Source organism: Fukomys damarensis, unplaced genomic scaffold (genome assembly GCF_012274545.1).
Source record: "Fukomys damarensis isolate Sample0158 unplaced genomic scaffold, DMR_v1.0_HiC HiC_scaffold_12, whole genome shotgun sequence".
Taxonomy (NCBI): Eukaryota; Metazoa; Chordata; class Mammalia; order Rodentia; family Bathyergidae; genus Fukomys; species Fukomys damarensis.
In genome coordinates, this window is record NW_022900924.1 from 34,359,013 (window position 1) to 34,373,147 (window position 14,135).

The 14,135-nt window shown below is 36.3% G+C and overlaps 1 protein-coding gene across 2 annotated transcripts in view; it reads left to right on the forward strand.

Annotated features, from left to right (window-relative positions):
- The window catches only part of Nlgn1 (neuroligin 1), an 818,097-nt gene that overhangs the window by 2,455 nt on the left and 801,507 nt on the right, over positions 1-14,135 (forward strand). The window contains exon 1 of one of the 2 annotated variants that reach the window (XM_033762526.1): positions 7-597. The exons of the other annotated variant lie outside the window; for it this stretch is intronic. The gene's annotated coding sequence lies outside the window, so the exon portion shown is untranslated. Of the gene's footprint in view, positions 1-6; positions 598-14,135 lie in introns of those variants that run through there. 2 annotated transcript variants of the gene reach the window in all.

The window sequence follows — 14,135 nt, forward strand, 5'->3', positions numbered from 1 at the left end:
GGGAGACCCGGAGAGCGGCGACCAAGAGGGGAGTGCGCGGCGCGCGCTGGCCGAGCTCGGCGGACCGGTGCAGTGGTCTCCAAATCCTTAGAGCGGCGCCCCCGTCACTGCAGCTTTTCACCCTAGAGCTGTGCCCTGGGACCGGAGACCCGAGCTGGGAGATCGTCCGAGAGGTACCCACGAAAGAAAGAACAGATTACAGCGTGCGGGGAGGGCTTCCTGGCCAACGCGGAGTCTGAGCAGATGGAGGAACAATGCCGCCTCCAGAAGCGAAGCCTCGCCTGAGCCCCCGCGAGCGCGGAGCAGCCTCGGCCAGCCTCAGGCTCTCTCTCCCCAGGCCCTCCGGCTCCATCTCCGGTGGGTTCCGCCTCGTAGTTTCACAGGAATAGGAAAGTTGATCCTCTTCCCCACAACGTCACCTGTGAGGTGGTTTTCAGATCCGCGTGGTTCCAGTCAAGATGTCACTTTTTAGATCCCCCGCGTTGAGCAACTAATACATTATGCAGAATTGGGCAATAAACTCTCCCGGGAAGAGAAGGTAGTCCAAACATTTAAACTGCTCTCCACTGACTCCTGCCTGCCGCAGCACGATGCCTTGTGAGTAGAAACGGAAAACCACCTGCCGTGGATTTAAAATTATTGAGGTTGAGGATTTTTTGAGTTGAGGATAATTTATTCCGGGGGAGGTTGTTAATGTGATAGAAATGGGGAAATTGTGAGCCCAGTATCGGATTCACTTGTGATTATTCCAGTGAAGGGCTGGCCTCTACAAAGGTGTTATTTCTTTTTTTCTCTTTGCAAGGGCCACAGAAACACATGCAGGGCTTGGCAAATATGAATTTAGATACCTAACCCTGTGTCTATCACTCTGCATTTTTATATATAGCTCATATACTCATTGCCCTCTTTTTTATAGTAAAACTACTGTAGGCTATTCTTGCTTAGAGTTCTTATTCTGTATATGAAGTTATCGTCTTTATGCATTTCTCAAAAATTAATTGTGCTCAATTATTAATTGGATACAGATATACAAATGCCACTGAGAAAATGTACATGTATCTACATTTGACTATAAAACCTGTAAAATCTCTTAACATTATCATCAGCCATTGTAAGCTAGCAGCATACCAGCTTTTGAAATGAGTTCAGAAGCAAGGGCCATGCATGCGTTTAAAATATTACATGCGAAGTACAAAAGCTTTAAGTTTATCGTGCCCTTGGCAGAGAATGAATCTAAGCCTACTGGAATTGCCTAGTGATTGAATGATTCACCAAGAAAGTGGAAGTTAATCATTACTCAGGCCTTCTGATTACGCGGTTTGATTAAAAGAAGTGAGTGTTTTCTGTAAGCCTGCTATTCTGTGGTTAGTCTTTCCAATCCTCTTAACATAAGCAGAAATCGAGGGAATCAATCTTTCCACACACTGTATCGGAGTTGCTGGAGTCTGGGGTAAGAAAGGCTGCCTTAGAGTCCCCTTTTCAATGTCTTACCCACCCACCCCCGGCCACTCTGTCAATCTTCATTGCCTCCGTGAGCTTTATTTCGTCAAGTTTTCGGTTTGTGCCCAGTTAGAGTTTCAAATATACTGTGTGGATTGTTTTGAAGCTGAGGTGAAATATTTTGTCACAGAAGGGTGGTTGTGAGACAACTCCATGTTGTGCTCCATTTGTAAGTTGTTCGAGGCAGGCTCAGCTGCCTCAGCTTGGCTGGATGGCTCCCTGAATTGCTCCCTAACTTCTCTTTTAAACCTGAATGTGGCATATTTAATTCCACTTTTACCACTTCCACACGCTTATCCAGTGGCAACTTCTACATCTTCCTTCACCTCTCCTTAAATTAGCTGTTTAGACCATTTTTAAAAATTGGATAATCAGGTGGCCAAAACTAGAGAATACAAACAAAAATCTAAGATCGTTGTTTTGTTTTTTTTTAACTTTCTTACAAATTTTGATGTTATTGACAACTTTGTATGGGAAAATAGTCATGCAGGGGAAAGTATGGTTGAAACATATTTCTCTGAGTTTTTCTGTTTTGAAAAATATTTTTTAACATTTTTAGCAAAGCATAGCAACAGTCTCTCTCTAGAAGTTTTTAAAAAATTACATTGAGGAAATAGCTCACAAATTACCCAGAAAATATGAATTTTTAGATTTTATAAGCAAAACATAATCAGAGTTAAAATGTAGAAACTTTAACAGTTTAACAATATACTTTTGCCGTGCTTTAAGAAGTTCTCAAGTGAAAGCCTGAAGTCTATTTCCGTCTGATTAAATTGCAAGTTACAATATGTGATTCCTCCATTTTATTGTAATTATCAGTAGAACCACCCGAGTTCAACACATTGCACCTTTTTATTTATTTTTCTAATATATGGGTCTAATCTTGTGGATCTCTGTTTAATAATGGCCAGTTATTCTTTATAGCTTACTGGCAGTGTCCATAGTCCTCATGGCCTTCAACTCTTCCAATTTTTAGATGAAAACACCCTCTACCTGACATTCTTCTCCAATTTATTCTTTAGTCCATTCACAAGTCTTTTACTATTTACCAAAATGGTAGTTACCATTTCAGGGTTCTGTGTTTTGCTTGTGTTATCCATCATGGACCTCGCAACGCACACACCCTCCAACCACAGAAGAGCACACTTTTGTACCTTAGGCTTGTTTTTCCTTAGCCTGCTTCCTTCCTTTGTCTTTACTCTGAGTACTCACTACATGTTACTCCTACCAGAAGTAGACACCTTTGATGTTCTTGGTGGCTGTCTTCGCTACTGGATAGTGAATTGTCAAAGATTAGAAGCCATGTCTGATTTATTATTTTATTCAGAACACTTAGGCACACTGATGAATATATTATAGATCATAAATTAATAGTATGTGTATCATTTACAAATATATTTGCCTATGAAATATCAGATAGCCTATCAGTGAATTAAGCAAATTAAAGTTTATTTAGCTTCATATAATGCGTAATCAAGAGGAGACAATTGATTAAACCTTTAGTCAGGGAATCAGACTTCTTCTATCATCTTGGTGCTTCATTCACATCACAAGATCATTGCCAAGCCTTCAAACTCCTGTTTGCCTTTGAATCCTAAAGAAGTGGGACACGTAACAAAAAGTGCTATAGCCTAGCATTTCTCAACTATGGCACTATTGTCATTTTGGGGTGGATATGTCTGTGTGTGTGTGTGTGTTGGGGATGGGGAGGACCCCATACATTGTAGCGAGTTTAGCAGTAACCCTGGCCTCTACCTACTAGATGCCAGTACCATATCCCACCGCTCACCTCTTCAGGACAACCAAAAATATATGCAGGCCTCGATGAATGTTCCCAAGAGATAAAAATCACACCAGGGTGAGAATTGTTGCACTAAAGTAGGAAGAATTTTCCCCGCTCTCTACTTCTTCTTTTTCTTTATATTGCCAGGGGTGTGAGAATCTGTTTGTTTTTTACTTAATGAATAGTAAAGCACCTTTTCTGAGATTTTTAAAAAAGAAGGAAATAAGCAACCGAACAAGTCTGCTCTTTGAGAATTTGCCTTTCTTGGAGATGTAGACATTCTCCCCACAGACTTCCCTTCTCTAGTTACCTCCAGAACTCTATCAGGTGGCTCCCTTTAGGTACCCAGAGGTAGGGAGATACATATCTTATTGTGGCAAATTGCTCCCCTGAATAAAATTGGAATTTGTGAGGAATGAAAGTTAGAAATAAATTTGAGGTTGAAAACTTGTAGGCCTTGACATTAATGCGTAATAAGTGAGTATATAAAATTCATCTCAATATTCAAAACTTAGAAAAAAAGGTAAATAGTCATAAAAGAAGGTGAACATAATTTTTTCACATAGTACATTTAGCAAAATAACCATAATATTATGATTTTTAAAAATAATATTTTACTTAGAAAATTATGAAAGAATGAAGGCAGCTTCTTCTTCTTAACAATTTTCTTTTAGACCTCATCCCATCATCCCCAGTCTATTGGATAAAACAATAAAGTTTGCTATTCATACTTATAAATTAAATAGTGTAAAACCATGTGAAAAATCTCAAAGGAGATGAAATGCAGATGTATTGTTCAAATACTTTCTGATGTTTTTATTTAGAAAGTTAGTACATGCTAGTGACAACATTAGGCAAAATACTAGTTTCGTGTACAGATGAATCAGTGTGGATTCTAGTAACTTTAAATTGGGTTGCTCAACTATTTATCTCAGTGTATTAAGAAGTACCAGGTACTTTTATAGGGAAAATTCTGCCTTACAAAAAGATATATCAACATTCCAATGGATAGTTAATTGTATTGTCTGATAGATTTTTCTTCTGCTTTCTTTTGATTGCATTCACTATAAGTTTGTTAGATGCTATATCTTGTTCAGATCTGTGTAGAACTTACAAATAGAAAGTATGGTGTCTATTAGGAAGCTTTTGCTTGTAAGGGCTACAGTGCCCAGTTAAACATCTTAACAAGGGATACTGGAGTTGTAGTGATCCAGGGTTAATGAAATTAGCCATCCAAGGGTGTTAGCTTCATTGTGCATCCCTTGATTTGCCATCTTGGAACCTGATGAACAATATGGTCATCACAAAGTCAGGCATCTCCTTTTCACACAGCCCTACACAAAGCAAGATGAAAGCAGTCTTCTCTTTTTATCTAGAAGGAAACTTTCCCTAAGAATTCTCAGTAGACTTCCCTTTATGTCTGATGGACAAAAACAATTACATGCCACTCCTAATTAATAGTTGATGAGGAAGTAATACATTGCATCATCACATTTGTGACAAGCCCTGGCCCATTCCTCGGTGGCTGGAGGAAAAGTCTGTTTTCCCTGTGGATGAGTCAGTGTAACACTTAAGGAAAAATCATAGTTCCATTAAGAGGGAGGAAGGAGACAATCATTGTAATTTCTGGCAACTGACAGACCGTTCCACAAATATTATGCCTGTCTTTCTCTTACAATATAGAATATTTACATTAAAATAAAATGCACAAAATAATTACATGGTCTTTCTATCCATGGACATAAACAATATTCATATTAGCTTTAATGCTTCTGATGTAGAATGCATCCTTTTGTGAAGATGTAGAATTTTTTTGTTGTCTGTTTGTTTTTAAATACTATGGAAAATTTGGAAAATATATAAAGGTGTCATGAACAGGATAATTGTAAATACTCATTATGCTATGTTGCATGTAAATAAAAAAAACTACCTTTTCATATTCTACCTTTATCAAACATTGACCACAGTTGAGTTAGAACGGTCCTATGTTCTCCTTATCAAACAGATCAAGTGTCCTCCTTCATGTTTGCCACATAATCTTCCCATCGTAATTTAGGAAGAATCTGAGAAAAGACTGAATCTTTTGGTCAGTTATTGTCAGGAAGAAGAAATTGACATCAACTATATTCAAATAAAAATTACCTCACTTTCTTATTTACATGGAGGGTCTAGGCAATGGGATGATTCAATTTTTAGCTGCTACACCAGTAAGCATCTCTCCCATTGAACATTGTAAGTCTTTATTTTTTAAACAAGGGAAGCTTTATTTTCATTCTTTAGCCAGATTTCATGGATGTTCAGAGCCGGTTTTGTGCTTAATTAAAAGAAATGTCCTTAACTATCTCCTTTAACCCTGCTTTATTATTCAAAGTTGCATTTTTTCCCCTTGACTATCTCCTTTAACCCTGCTTTATTATTCAAAGTTACATTTCTAAGCTGTAACTTTGTCTCAGGGTTTGTTCTAGCGCTGTTATCATAGGTTGCTTCAAATTATATTTGGAAGCAGGAAGAATATAATAAATACAAGTATTAACAAATGGTGTTACCACCTATCACTCAATGTCTTTTTCCTGAATGAGTATGTTTTGAAATTGTATGATGTTACATGAATAAAACTGCTGAATTTATGGTATAAGTGGTGCAGTAGGCATGATATGGGCAATAGAATTTTAGAGAAAGGAGATATCTGGTGTGTGAATCCTTTTTGTTGAAGATACATGCTGCCGTTTGTAGACAGATGGAAAATTTAGGCAGTGAAGGTGAAAGTATAAATAACCTGAACTCACAGCTATTTTGCTCTATCATCACATGTCAATTGTTTTTCAGTTGTTGCCTGTAGACTAAGAATTTCAATAACTTCATTCTTACCCAATAACTCTCTTTCCAATGTGGAGGAACAAATAACTGTTAACGCCAAGGCTACAGTGTAAAAAAAAAAAAAAAAAAGCATGAACTAGGAAAAGACTAGATTTGGAATCTCTATTCCAAAGAAAATTTTGTGAGGACAGTGGCTCCCTCCTTAGAATGTTGGAATTATCTTTCAGAACAAAGCACCTTCCCTTGCTAATGTTCTCTTTTCAGACTCCATGTCTGAAGCTGAATCCACCACAGCAGCCACCTTTGAACTGGGCTCCTTGCCACCAAGGAAACTGATTTCTGAATTAAACTTAAGATGATAGTCACTCTGTCTGGGTTGAGAGTCATAAACAGATGCTTTTTCTTTTTGCTTTTATAGGATATGTGTTTGAGAGTGGAAACATAGTGACATTAAGATTTAAATGATCTACAGCTTAGTGGGCACTCCTGTACCAAGTGGTGACTATCATAGGAGTATGATAGTTAGAAATAGATAGTATGATACTTAGAAAGTATCCCCCTAACCGTTCAACTGGACCTGAGTGCTGCCTTCTACAACAAATCTATTTCAAATTACTATCATTAATGGCATTTAATCTTAGGTACTGTAAATTGTTGAAGCCCTTCCAAAAGAATAAAATGTTTAATTACATTTACTACACCAAATTACATCAAAACTACTTATTAGACACATTATGTTCCATATACTGTAGAGAGAATAAACACCCTAAGAAGATCCAAAATCCTTTCCTGACACTTAGAATTTTTATTTTAGTCTTCTATATAAAGCAATATGTTAATCTTGTACATGCACAAGAGGTAAACTAGCATGATACATTGACTTGAGAATTCAGAAACCATCTATGGCCATACCACCCTGAACGTACCCAATCTCATGTGGTCTTGGAAGACTTCAGAAACATTCATCCTATTTAGAATCCCGCTGTCTGAATCATATTGGATTCAGATTTGTCCAAACCCAGATTTCCCCATGTAATGGTCTTTGTGTTGGCAGCACACCACTTTAGAAGTGACTTCCTTATTGTCCCCAGGATTTTGTTTCCAGAATCAGGAAAAGTTGACGTTGACAGAAATCTGAAAGAGTTGATGTTGATGTTTTGTTGATTTAACTAAAATGTGAGAATGAAATATTTGCAGCCAACATTCAGGACTAATTCCTTCCTTGAATATTGGAAATATGTCTAGGGCAGCAGTTGTCTGATTTTCAGAAGAGGAAAACAACTAATTTCAATGTATAATCTACAGCAATTAGATTTCCCCTACTATTTGGCCCTACAGTGTTGCAAAATGCATCTTAACTTCAGAGAGGATAACAGTTTTTTAAAATAGAGTGTCAGAGTCAGTAAAATATAACAACTTTAGTGATGCACATACAATCATTTTTAAAATGTGCTAATGAAAACACTATAACTAATTAACAACTAATTAATCTCCAAACATTTGGATAAGAAACATTAATACCTAATTATTAAAGAATATTATTAGAATCTAATAGAATATAATTCTATCTTTTTAATCTTTACAAACTATTCTCTCATTTTTTAATATACAAATGAAGCCAATTTTCCAAAAGGAAATACTTGTAGGATTATAAAAACAAAAGAAATAGAAAAAATTGGACTTGGGATCATGAAACCTATATTTTTAAAGTATACTCTTCTAGTAAATATCTGTGTTGCATTCTCTAATTCCCTTCACATATCTGGCTGGGTCTTGTTTTCAGTATTTAAAATGCATGCTTGGACTTATTAAAATTAAATACTTTTTCTAATTCTAAAATCTGTCTGGAGTAAAGATAATCAGTGATAAAGAATGTTAATAATGATAATATATCACATATTGTAAACTGGTACTATATAAATATTTAATATTGAGAGATATTACTTTAAACCGATAAGCTTAAAGTATCTTATATATACTATAAACTTAACATTTATTTTGTATTTTATAGCTTTACACTTCTATAGACTTTCAGAAGCGTACCCGTACACATCTTACTTATTCTTGAAAACAACTATGAGCAGTGCAGAGAGTCAACCAAACAAAGTTAGGATTCCGGAGTTGTTCTGCTTAAACATACTGGATTAGAAAGGTTGCTGAATAAATCAAAGCCAAATAAAGGATGTAAAAGTGGGAAGAGGCAAGAAGAAAATTCATTTTCCATCAAGAACAAAGAAAACTTACTCAAGGAATTAAATACTACTATATATAAATGTTCTGCTTAAAAAGAGAGTCATCAGTAAAAAGCAAGAGAAAATTGGCAGGTAAAAATGAAGTTTCCCTTTTTAAAAAAATTTTTATCATTACTCAACCACATAACACTGATTTAAATGTGAATAAAGGGAACAGGAGTCTGTGGTTGGATCAGTCAGATGCTACTATTTGTGGATGTATCTTGACAGTTCTTACTGTGCAGTCCCACAGACAACAATATTTTTTCCCTGTATTGTATTTGAAAATTGCCATTGCCCTTAGGTGGTCAGAAAGCTGGGAACTTACTTTCTGATGAAAAGCTAGCTCTCCAGATTTGTGTGTGTGTGTGTCACCTCCTTTATTTCCTTGGAATCACATTTGCTACACAGAGCACACTGTGTTGCCCCTCATCCACCTGCTTTTCTACAAAAGTGAGTTTTTTCATAGAGCATGAAGGAAACTGTTTCTTATTTTGAGTAGATACTTTGAAAGCACCCTTTTAATATGATCACTGTAAAAATATGATCACTGTACACTGTAGAAAAGTATAAGATATAGATATACTGTTACTGCAAGTTTTTCTTAAATTAGTAATTAAGTTATTTTAATCTTCTACGTGGGCCATTTTATCCATAGGAAAGATATTGAAGGTACTGGCTTTTAAGACAGAGAATATTACTTAGTGACTTACAATCTTAGACCACTAAGTAGATTTCTAAGATTACATTCATATTGCAATCACTTTCTATGCTTAAAGTGGAAAAATCACAATTTTTTTTAACCTACGGTGATCTGTGAAAGATATTGCATAAAGGAATAATTAATTTCTAAAACTTCAATAAATTTCCAATAATCTTTCCAGTTGAAAAACTAAAAAGGCTACAGTGGTTCCCTTGACAATTATAAGCCAGCCTGTTTAGTTTATATGTGCTAAAATTGAGACCCAAGGAAAAATGACTTGCTTGACTTACGTTATTGTGAAGCTTGAATTGATGTATTTATTTCACGAATTAATTTTATATATGTTACAAATAAAATTTATCAGCATCATGATTTTATTTATCAATTATCATGATTATATGATTACTAGTTTAGAACTATAATAATTGTCAAAACTGGAAAAGAAGAGAGTTAGACTTTTAGGAAGGTTTAAGGATGAAGGTGTGCATTGAAGATGATTGCAATGTGAATAAAAGGAGAAAGGGAGCAAAGCAATGCTCAAGCAAAAGGACAAAAAATCAGGACTAAGACAAGTAGCTGAGTTAAATGACCATTCTGAGTTTTTGAAAAGCAAGCACACACACACACACACACACACACACACACACACTGAAAAATATTATTGTAGAAAGGAAAGAAATGTTCATTGAAAGAAAAAACACATTTCCTTTTATGTTCAGTATTTTGGCAGGACCTCTGTAGATTAGTTATACTATGTTTAGGTTTATTCTGAATAACTGTCCTCAGAAACTGGTTCCTATTGTCAGAATTGTACTAGAAAACAACCTAAATTAGTTAAAATGGAAAATATAACTTTTTGAGCATATTTGTATCATACAACTGGTTGATAATATATCAAGTTGAGGTCATTTGATTGTGGTCATAAAACAAGCCGATTCTTGCCACAAGTCTGCCTAAGTATAATCTTCTATACATAGGGAGCACTTGTTTCTTAGCAAATATGAGAAACACTGTCTTTAAAAATGTATCTTCTATCTCATGCTTCTTTTCAACACAATCTTTTGGTAAGTCCTTTCATATTTGTTAATTGTATGACAGTTATAATCAAAAAGTTCTACTTGCTTAAGAGAGGCATTACTCAGTGACAATTGTCCTTTAGTATCCAGTGCTCATAATCACTATCACTTAAAAATTGTATTGTGGCATTGTTAAAGTCTAAGAGGTGTACGATGTCACATGAACTATATTCTTCTGTTTCTACTAAATTGCAGATCAAATCAGCACATCCTCCCTGTCTCTCCTTGAATCCACTCGATAAAAACTGCAGTGCATTCCAGGAGTCAGTAGCTAAAATAGCCAGCACCTGGAGAACAGCAAGGAAATCAGTTATAAGAGCACAAGCATATTTGGTTTAGAGTCCCATAAACATAGTCATGCTTTCTCATGACTCTGCCAGTCAGTACATTAGAAATAGTCCAGGTATTCAGTTGTGAATGTCATTCTATCTCTAGTCTTATCTTAAACTCCAAAGAGACATGAGTCTTCACAGAACAGCCTCCTCTCTTCGGCACTTTTCTGCCATACAAACCTGTGAGGGATGAAAGTAGGAAGGTGCTGTGAGAGGGCAGAAATAATGTGCAGTTACTGCAAATGTTATTGTTGGCTAAACAGATATAGGGCACATAAAAACATCTTTAAAATGCAATATCACCTATTTCTTATGCTGCACTCAAGCTTGCAAAATGTCACCTATATGTACATATAGATGCCTATCTGGCTTCTATTTGATTTAATTGAAAATTATAGATGAATGTCTTATATTCAATGTGCTGTGGATGAGAAAGGAAAAAGTGATGCTCAGAAATTTGTTTTTGGCTGTAAGGAAAGTAAATCCAGCATCTGTTTACCGGTATGCATACTTTTTTGCTTATTGTCATGAATAGTATTTATTTGTCCTTGTTTCTATTTTTCCTAATCCCTGTATTTAGTAAGCAACGTCTATTACATGGCATTCTTTTTATACCTAAAACCAGAAAGCAAATTTAAAGATTTCTATTGCACCTTTGGACTATTGCAAAGGTCTTCTAGTTGCAAATGTCAGTAAGGAACCGATAGGAAGAGCTAGTTTTAGTGCTTCCTCCCTCGTGTGATACTTCACTAAAAAGAATAACATAGACTAGATGGGTGTACATGGAAAAAGCAAGGAAGATCCACTTGAACCAAGAGCATTCCCAGTGAGATTAAGCCTAAGTTTGTGCTAGATGCTAACTAGAAGTATGCTTTAGAGACCTAGATGCAACCCAAGAGGAATCCCTGAAGAGTAGGGGAGATCCAGTAATTAGAGTATAGCAAAGAGGCTGAAAGAAAAATGAACACAACTACAGGAAAACAAACTTGTGCAACTATTCTCTTTATGTCTATTGGTGGTACTCTTGCTAGGTTAGTAATAAGATTCATGGTTCTACATAATCTTTATTCCACTTAGTGTTTTTTTGTTTTGTTTTGTTTTGTTTTTGTTTTTTTGAGGCAGGGTCTCATTATGTAGTTGAGACTGACTAGGAACTCACTATGTAGCCCAGGCTGGTCTTGAATTCAAAGTGATCCTCCTGCCTCAGCCTCCCTAGTGCTGGGATTACAGATGTGCTCCACCATGCCAGGTTTATTCCACTTAGTGTTTTTGTATGTAGAAATATTAGTTGAGAATATCCTCATATGACTATGAGGATTAAAGATATAATGCATTATAGTACTTTTGTCTATGCATGAAAGTTATTCAAAAGTGTTGACTTTACCATGATAACACACCACAAAGATACATGAGTACATTCTGCTCATTTACTGTCATCTATTATCTGTCTGTCTGTCTGTCTATTATCTATCTATCATTTATCTATTTTGAGGGAGGGGCTTGTTATGTTGCCCAGCCTGGTTTCCAACTCCTGGGCACACACAGTCCTCCTGCCTGAGCTGATTGTCATGCATTTTCTAGGTACTAGGTCAGATGTGGTACTAGGAACTCTGGAAAATGAAAAGATAAATTAGACATTGTCTACAGTTGTGGTAATTCTCCCCCCCCCAGGCTACTTAAATTAAAATATAGTATGTTCTATCCTGTTTTGGATAACACAAGAAAGATAGGGCTGTTTTACTTTACTTATCCATGGAAAGAAAGATAAAGCATTTAGAAATGGTGAAATTGGCAGCTTTAAAAAAATTCAAGAACTCTGTCGGCATTAGAATGTGAAAACATTTGAGTCATAGCCTTGCTAGGGAGTGAGTGTTTAATAGTCGCCTTTGTAAAATCTCCAAACTAAGCTGTATCATTTTCTATACATGCTTAAATCTCTTAATTACAAAGCAACTTTAATTGCACATAAAGTGTGCCTCTTCAATCATGTTTTAATCACACATGAAAAAATTAAATTTATCCCAAAGTTATTTTCTGCATTTCAATTCTGATTTTTAAACTCTGGCATATTCTGCACCAAAGAATTGCTTTAAGCTAATGTTTATGCTTGCACATAATCCCACACTTTCAAGGCAACACTTAAAATATTCAGAAGAGCTTCACAAGAGGGAGTAGTTTAATTCTGTTGTTGACTCAGAGCCATTGTTCTTCACAGTTACAGCTCTGCTGGCATAGGCTACATATGGTCACTCGTTTGCTCAGTGTATGGTGTGATAATGCACTAACATTCCGGCTGGTGATGGAGGCTATGCTGTGCTATAGAGAAATACAAAAGGGAGGGTGCCCTGCCTCTGGGTCCAAAAGGAGGACAAGAGCAACATGGGAGGGTCTGTAGATGGCCTTAGACTGATCACCATGGTTTGACACGGGGATGACTGACCTAGCAGTCATACAATCCCTCTCACTTTCAAACATGGGCTGTTTGTGGTAGGACTCCCATTGAAAGGGTGATCATTAGAGATCGCGATGTATCACAGCCAGGGCAGAAGATTTCACCAGCATCTTTCACCACTGCCATTCAGAGGAGCCATTCCAGGGCATTCAGTTGTCTCTTGGTAAAAGGCAAAAGATTTATATGATCTGAGGAGAAACCAGAGTATTCAGTTGTCTCTTGGAACAGAGCTTTTATGACCCTACTTGGCTCTAATCACTGCTAAGTAGGCCACTGGTCAAAGTGGGGTGCTGGTCTGGTGACTGATGGTTGTTGAGGTCCATTAGAAGTCAATAAGTAGTTTTTTAGGGCATTAGTATTTTCAGCAGCAAAGATAAAGGATTTTGGCCAGAGTTGCATAACTTCTATTTTTAATCATTTACACTTTACTTTGGTGTTTATGAACTAAATAAAGTGGCCAAGGAAGATCTTGTGCATGCCCCCCTCCAGTAATACAGTAAAGTCTTCACCCTTCATCTAATGTTATTCCTTGTGAAATTCAATCCTACAAGACTTTTCTAGTAATGCAAGGCTTGGGAGCTTCTATGTACCTTGCTTTACTAATCTGGTTTACATTTTCTTGTGAATAAAAGCACTAATAATAGCAGCAGCACCAGAGGGAGCCACTTACACAGTTTTGTCTCAAGTGTCACAAAGCTAACAATAAGGCTTGAAATGCAGAAATACTAAGATTTTATTGTAGAATCTAAAAAAAGAAAGGCAGAAAAGTAGATGATATGTAAAATCTGTTAGCAGCAATTCCAAATTATGAGACTACTAGCAACCACTTCATTTTTCCCACTTGAAATATTTGTGAATGGTAATTGTCTGGCTGTAATCCAGAAAGTAAATCATAGTTCCAAATGTAAAATGGTATTTGGAGGAAGAGGTATTCTCTTTGATCCCAGTATTGTCCCTTTGCAGAATACTATTATGACATTTGTATGTTTGAAACCAATGCTAGTTTACTGTATTTGTAATGTAAATGATGGTTCCAAAATTAAAGAGGAAGAAGAAAACTATAGATGCATACATTAGTGTGCAAATATATCCTCTCTCACACTCTCTCCCCTCTCTTTTCTCTTGCACACATATATACACTTGCCTGTCTTACACACACACACACACACACATGCATTGCACGTATGTTTTTACAGATCATTTTGTCGTAAACCATTAGGATAAAAGTTGTAAAGACAACA